The sequence below is a fragment of the Enhydra lutris genome, unplaced genomic scaffold (genome assembly GCF_002288905.1).
Source record: "Enhydra lutris kenyoni isolate GAN:26980312 unplaced genomic scaffold, ASM228890v2 scaffoldscaffold14, whole genome shotgun sequence".
NCBI lineage: Eukaryota > Metazoa > Chordata > Mammalia > Carnivora > Mustelidae > Enhydra > Enhydra lutris.
The window spans coordinates 20,761,933-20,769,009 of record NW_019154098.1 but is presented as its reverse complement, the minus strand read 5'-3'; positions in this window follow the sequence as shown (position 1 = coordinate 20,769,009).

Sequence of the window (7,077 nt, the reverse complement as noted above, 5' to 3'; positions counted from 1 at the left end):
GTCTCCCGTAAGAGTACTTCATTACTGCATCACTTGCATGTGAATCCATTTTCTCAGGGTCTGCCTCTAGTGATGCAGAGAGAAAACAGGGAGTAAATCATAATGTAAACTATGGACTTTGAGTGACTATGATGTGCCAATGTCATTCACTCTTGGTATAAAATGTACCATTTTGGTGACTGGTGTTGAAAATGTGGGAGGCTATGCATGCATGGGAACAGAGGGTACACAGGAAATCTTTGCACCTTCCTCAATTTTTTCGTGAACCAAAACCCGCTCTAAAACAATAAAGTCTTAGAAAATAAACTATAAATTTAAAAAGTATATATTTTACCTTCATTATTGAAAGGAATTTTTGCTGTATAGAGAACTTTAGGTTGGCAGTGTTTTTTTTTTTTCTTTTAGTAACTTGAAGATGTTCTACTTTATTCCTTGCATTGTTTCCAACAAGTCTATTGCCAGTCTTATCTCTGTGTCTCTCTGTATGTGATGTATCTTTTTTGAGGGTTACTTTTGAAGATTTTTCTCCTTATCATTGCTTTTAAGAAATTTAGTTATGATGTGGCTTGGTATAGATTTTTTCATGTATCCAATTCCTGGGGTTCATTGAATTTATTAGATCTGTGGATATAATTTGATAAAATTTGGAAATCTGGCAGTCATTATGTCCTCCAATTTTTTCTCTTTTCTCCTTTTGAGATTCTAATTAAAAATATATTAAAACACTTGAGGTTCTCTCATTAATCACTATGCTTTAATTTTTTTCACTCTTTTCCCCTCTGTGTATTTCATTTTAGTTCCCATTTCTATTTCCATGTCTTCAAGTTAACCAATCTTTTCTTCTGTATTATCTAATTTGCTGTTAACCCTTTGCAGAATATTTTTCAACTCAAACATTCAATTTGGGTCCTTTTTATGTGTTTTATATTTGTTTCTAAGTGAAGTGTTCAATCTTTATTTTTTGAACATATGGCATACATTTATAGAAACTGTCTTAATATTCTTTCTACTAATACAATCATCTGTACCATTTCTGGATTTGTTTATGGTGGTTGATATTTCCTCATTATGTTTCATATTTCCTGAATCTTTGCATACCTGTCTTTTTAATTGGATGCCAAACATCGTGAATCTTTTTTTTTTTTTTACAATTTTTTTTTTAATTTGATAGAGAGATAGAGAGAGAGCACAAGTAAGCAGAGCAGCAGGCAGAGGGAGAGAGAGAAACAGCCTCTCTGTAAGCAGGGAGCCTGATGCGGGGCTCGATCCCAGGACTCTGGAATCATGATCTGAGCCGAAGGCAGCCACTTAACTAACTGAGCCACGCAGGTGCCCCCGTGAATTTTTTCTTCTTGGGTGCTAGACATTTTTGTATTCCTTAATATTCTTAAGGATTCTTCTATGATTCAATTGAGTTATCTAGACACAGTCTGAGCATTTTTAGGCTTTTAGAAAGCTTTGTAAGGATGGACCAGAGCAGACTTTCATCTAAGGCTATGTCTCAGTATCGAGACAGTATTTTTCTATGTACTCTATCCAGTGCTCTATTAATTAGGAAATTTTTCGCTCCAGGTGGTGGAAGCAAAAACTGTTCCCAGCCATGTATGAACTCCTGGGATTGTTCCTCTGCTTTTCTGGATGCTTCTTCCTTGGCCTCAGATAAGTTACTTACCTTCATGTAATGATTAGCACTCATCTGAAGATTTAAGGGAGACTCTTTTCTGACTTCCCAAGCTTTCTCTGCATTCAGATCTTTCCTCACTAGTACTCTACGAACTCAGCTCTGTGGCCCCCTCAAATACAGCTTCACCAACTCAACCCCTGGCCTCCACCAGGATTTTCCTCCCTCACTCTAGAAACTTGTTCCAAGGTGAGAAAATAATATGGTTCATGTTACTTTTTTTCTTATTCCTAAGGGATCATTACCTTGCATTGTCTGATGTGCAATGTCTAAAAACCAGGGTTTCACATATTTTGTCTGGAATTTGTTTTAGCTGGAAAGATGAATCCAGTCTTAGTTATTCTATTTTGGGCAGAAGTCACATGTTGTTGTTTTTTGATGATAAGAGAAATTGGTATATATTCATAGAGGGGAAAAGATTGAGTGCAAGGTTGAAATTGAAATTGAAGAGAGAGAAGGAAAGATTAATGAATGAATTTCCTAAAGGAAGTACAAAGGAGAAATAATGAAAAGCTAGGATGGGACTTACCTTTGGACATGGGAAAAAAACCAATTTGTCTGAGACAGGAAGAAAGGAGGTGAGTAATAGTGACAAAACAGAAATTTAATTGTCCACCATATGATACAAACAGGGACAGAGGATTCTGTGTTTGCTCAAGGCTCCATGCCGAACAGGATGCACTTTGGACATCATGGTTTTTTGCAAAGCAGTATCCCATTAGTGGACGTGGAATTAAACACAGAATGTCAAACTCCATATGATTGGGGTCTTGGCACTGGAGTTATAGTCTTGGCACTAGGAGCTATTTCCTGGTACAGGAACCTAGAGGAATTGCCTTCCTGTTATGTTTCAACTGTCCAATTTGACTATCTTCTCTTCCAGAGTATCCATAGAAGCAGGCTAGCTCATTTGTAGGGAAACCCCACCCAGGCTTTTAGGACTGATAGGCAGAATTTCCCAGGGCAGAGAGGCTGTCTGCAAAGCAGGGGCAGAACATGGATAGGAAGGGTCTGACAGAAGATTAAAAAAAAAAAAAAAAAAAAGGGGGCGCCTGGGTGGCTCAGTGGGTTAAAGCCTCTGCCTTCGGCTCAGGTCATGATCTCAGGGTCCTGGGATCGAGTCCCGCATCGGGCTCTCTGCTCAGCAGGGAGCCTGCTTCCCTCTCTCTCTCTCTCTGCCTGCCTCTCTGCCTACTTGTGATCTCGGTCTGTCAAATAAATAAATAAAATCTTGGGGCACCTGGGTGGCTCAGTGGGTTAAAGCCTCTGCCTTTGGCTCGGGTCATGATCCCGGGGTCCTGGGATTGAGCTCTGCATCGGGCTCTCTGCTCAGCGGGAAGACTGCTTCCCTTCTTCTCTCTCTTCCTAAAAAAAAAAAGGGGGGGGGGGCGCCTGGGTGGCTCAGTTGGTTAAGCAACTGCCTTTGGCTCAGGTCATGATCCTGGAGTCCCGGGATCGAGTCCCATATCAGGCTCCCTGCTGAGCAGGGAGTCTGCTTCTCCTGCTGACCTCTCTCCTCATGCTGTCTCTCTCTCTCATTAATAAATAAATAAAATCTTTAAACAATCAAATAAACTTTAAAAAAATAAATAAATAAATGCAAAGCCACAGTGATTGGCACATAGTAAGCAGCTGTTAAATATTAACTTAAAAAAAATTTAGATGCAGACTACATTTGGTTGGTTAATATTAATATTAGCTCCTAGCATGTAACGTAAATAAATCTCAACTACTTTATGCAATGTGGGCCAGGAGATGGAGGAGGAGAGTAAAGTATGATTCCTAGCACAGGTCTCCCTGAAATCACCCTCCTTACAAATCTTCATTCCTGAGCTTTCCATATTCCTGATAAAAGTGAGGGTTTTATAGGTCACCTAATGAGTTCTTAATCAACTTACTTTAAAACTGCTGGTGGTCTGATTCACAGCTCACATTGGTATCTGATATCTATCATCTCTTGATGACTCCACTGATTTTTTTCAACTTAATATCCTGTTACACAATATTACCTAAGAGATACGAGACACATGAAAGTCCAATTTCAATTTAGGGAAATAAGTATTCTGTCCTGTAAGTGTTCTGCACATCAGGTTGTGGAAACACAATGGATGGGTGGGGCCCTACGTAATCTTCAATGGCCAGATAAATGCTGCCATAAAGAATTGCCCTTATGGGGGCACCTGGGTGGCTCAGTCGTTAAGCGTCTGCCTTCGGCTCAGGTCATGATCCCAGGATTCTGGGATGGAGCCCCGCATCAGGCTCCCGGCTTGGTGGGAAGCCTGCTTCTCCCTCTCTCACTCCCCCTGCTTGTGTTCCCTCTCTCGCTGTGTCTCTCTGTCAAATAAATAAATACAATATTTAAAAAAAAAAAAAAAAGAATTGCCCTTATGACCCAAAGGAATTATCCACAAAATAGATATGGGGACAGGAGTGGTGAGAAGAAAAGATGTTCCATTGGGGGAAGGAGTATGTGTACAGGCAGGAGAATTATTGGAAATGCAGATGGATTAATAGGACAGGTGAGGTCAGGGAGCTCATCAGTAGCTATATCCCACAAATACCCTGAATGCATTCTGGGTGTTTGGAACTGATCCTGAGAACAGCAGGGAATCCTGGAGGAGTTTTAAGTAGAGGAGTGACTGTAATCCATTCTGTGCTTAGAAGTCATTCCAATAGCAGTGTAGAGAATACAAGGAAAGGAACAAGACTGTTAGAATATTCATTGTGGCAGGGAATAGTATCCTGAGATAGGAGGAGGACAGCGGGGATAGAGAGAAGTGATACATGCTAGAGAATAAGGTGGTAGAACTAAGAGGCCTCATAACTGATTAAATATGTGGCATGAGAGGAGCTACCCAGGGAAACACCCAGATGTTTGTCTTGGATAACTGGATTGACAGCCTTGTTTTCAATGAAGCAAGTATTACTGGTTAGATGTCCCAAAACTCCCTGTAAAGTAAGAGAAAGTAGGGACAGCTGGAATGGTTTAGATTTGGTTTTGTATTCATTGGACATATTGACTACTGTGCCAGGCTTAAATATGAGGAAAGGGAAAGAAGCTATGGGGTAATAAGCAAGACAAGTAGTGGGGAGGGGTGGCAATAGAAAGTGACAACCTCAGGAATCCCTAAGGCCCAGTCCAGGTTATAGAACATGAATTAGTAGTGGGAACAAGAGTCTTGGTGATGACATTCTTTCAGCACCTCTGGGGCCGTGAAAGTAGACTCAGAGAAAAGAGGTAGAGATGGTGGGTTGAACCCCAGCTGCAGATATGGGGGCAGTGTGGATAAATCTGTAATAAGGTACAAGATGGGAGACAATATCTGGGACTAATACAAGCATCCCTAAAATGCCTTCCCATGAGCACAGAATGGGACCAATGAGAGAATAAAGAGAGAGTGAAAGGCTGGAGGCCAATGGGCTGAGAATGAAGGAGAGTTTGGTGCATAGGAGATAGCCATCAGAGAGAATGTCAGCGTTCACAGGAATGGCCGTAGTGAAATTCCAACAAGGTGGGTCCAGATGTGATTTCACCTCATTGAAGCTAGCAAGTTGTTTGGAGGCAAGATTGTTCAAAGTATTGTGGGTATGAATGATGACATTCCAAACAAGGGTGTCCATAGAAAGTCTATGAAGAAGGTAAAAGTCACTCTGGAAGTCAGTAATGGCAACAGGATGGGGGAAGAGCAGAAAAGTGAACCTGTTAAGAGCTTGTAGTTATTTGTGTAGAGGAAGGGACACACTGGTGGGGTGGGGGTGGGGATGAGTGCTTTCCTTCCTTGGAGTCTAGAGGTGTTGCTTTCATTAGAAGGAAATTCAAATCATCAAGAGAAAACAGGTTTGGGTAGTGATCATGAGAAGGGAAACCATTCTAGGAAGGAATTCAAGCAAATAATATGTTACAATAATAGAAGAGGACTCAAGAACAATTCTTTTCATTCCATTGGTCATTGTGGCAGCAGGTAGAAGAGGGAAAGCAGGGATCCTCGGGATACATGGTATATAGCAAGGAAGGTGCTGGAAGGGACACAGTGGAAAATTTTCCCCTTCGTGGCAATTTTTTTAAACATGTGCGATTGAGGCTTTTTCAGTCATTCATATTTCTGGAAACTCCAAAGTCATTTTAAGTTTATTCACTAAAATTTGGGGGTCCATCATAGTTGCTGAGCATCTCAATGATAAAATTCTTTGAAGAGACCTTTCCTTTGAATGTTCTTAAAGTGCTTACAAAGAAACATTAGGCAGAAAATACAATATGATACAATACAATACAATACAATACAATACAATACAATACATTACACAGGAAGATTATTCCTTCCCTCTCAGGGTCTGAACACAGAGAGAGATCACTGATGAAACAAATCAGTGCAGAAAACTTTAAATTTCCTATTAACTAGTGCAGGTTAAATATCAGAAAGTGATGACTAATAGGAGGAATATACAAAAGGTTTCACCCACACCCTGTTTTGTGGTTTTCGCTCTAATCCTGCCACCACACCTACGAGTTTCACTTATTAAAATAATAAAGAGGTAGAATGACTAAAATCTGCTGACCAGTACATGGAGCTTTACACAGTCCCTTAAAGGCTAGTGCTGACAGACAAGATCAGTATTCCATTTGGAGAACGCCTGATGATGTTAGCTAATATTTTTTTCCAGTATGATCTACCTGTGTATGCTGGTATGTGTACTTTTGTTTATATTCAGCAGATCTTTGAGAAGATCAATCTCACATTCTTTTTTTCCCTTACAAAATGTTGATATAAAAAATTAAAGATAAAATGGGGATAAATTAGGGCAGGGAATCTAAACTATACATAGCATCCCTTAAAAAGTCCATTTAAGTGTTTAAGATACAACAACAATTTATAAGTTGCAGACAGGTAAAAATCAATAATTTAAGTTTTATGTGGAAAATATAGCCTATGCAACCATGTATACACAGTGCAAGATATGTGTATGCGTAAAAATTCAAAAAAATATCAGTCATCATATCAGCTGCCATTAAGGGAACGCTGACCATGCGCTAAACTCTTTCCATGTTAATGTAATCTGGGCAATCACAGGGGGTAAATACCCGTACCCCCATTTCACAGATGAGCACACCACCCGCGCACAAAGAAGCCAGTTACCTGTCCAGCGTCCACCGCCACTGAGGCTGAGCCATCTGACTCTGTCCTAGTGGTATTTTTAAAAAATCCTACTAGAGTAGGATTAGTCACATTAGGTGTGACTGGTGACCTTGATTTTACCTTCTGGGTCACAACTTCAAGACCTGTCTGGTAGTTAAGTTGAGAAAAGTGGGGTAGGGTAGTAGTGAGACTGGGGGGCGGGGGGAAGGGCAGGTAGAAACTAAGAAGAGAGATGTAAGAAACCAATAAAGAGCGGGGCGC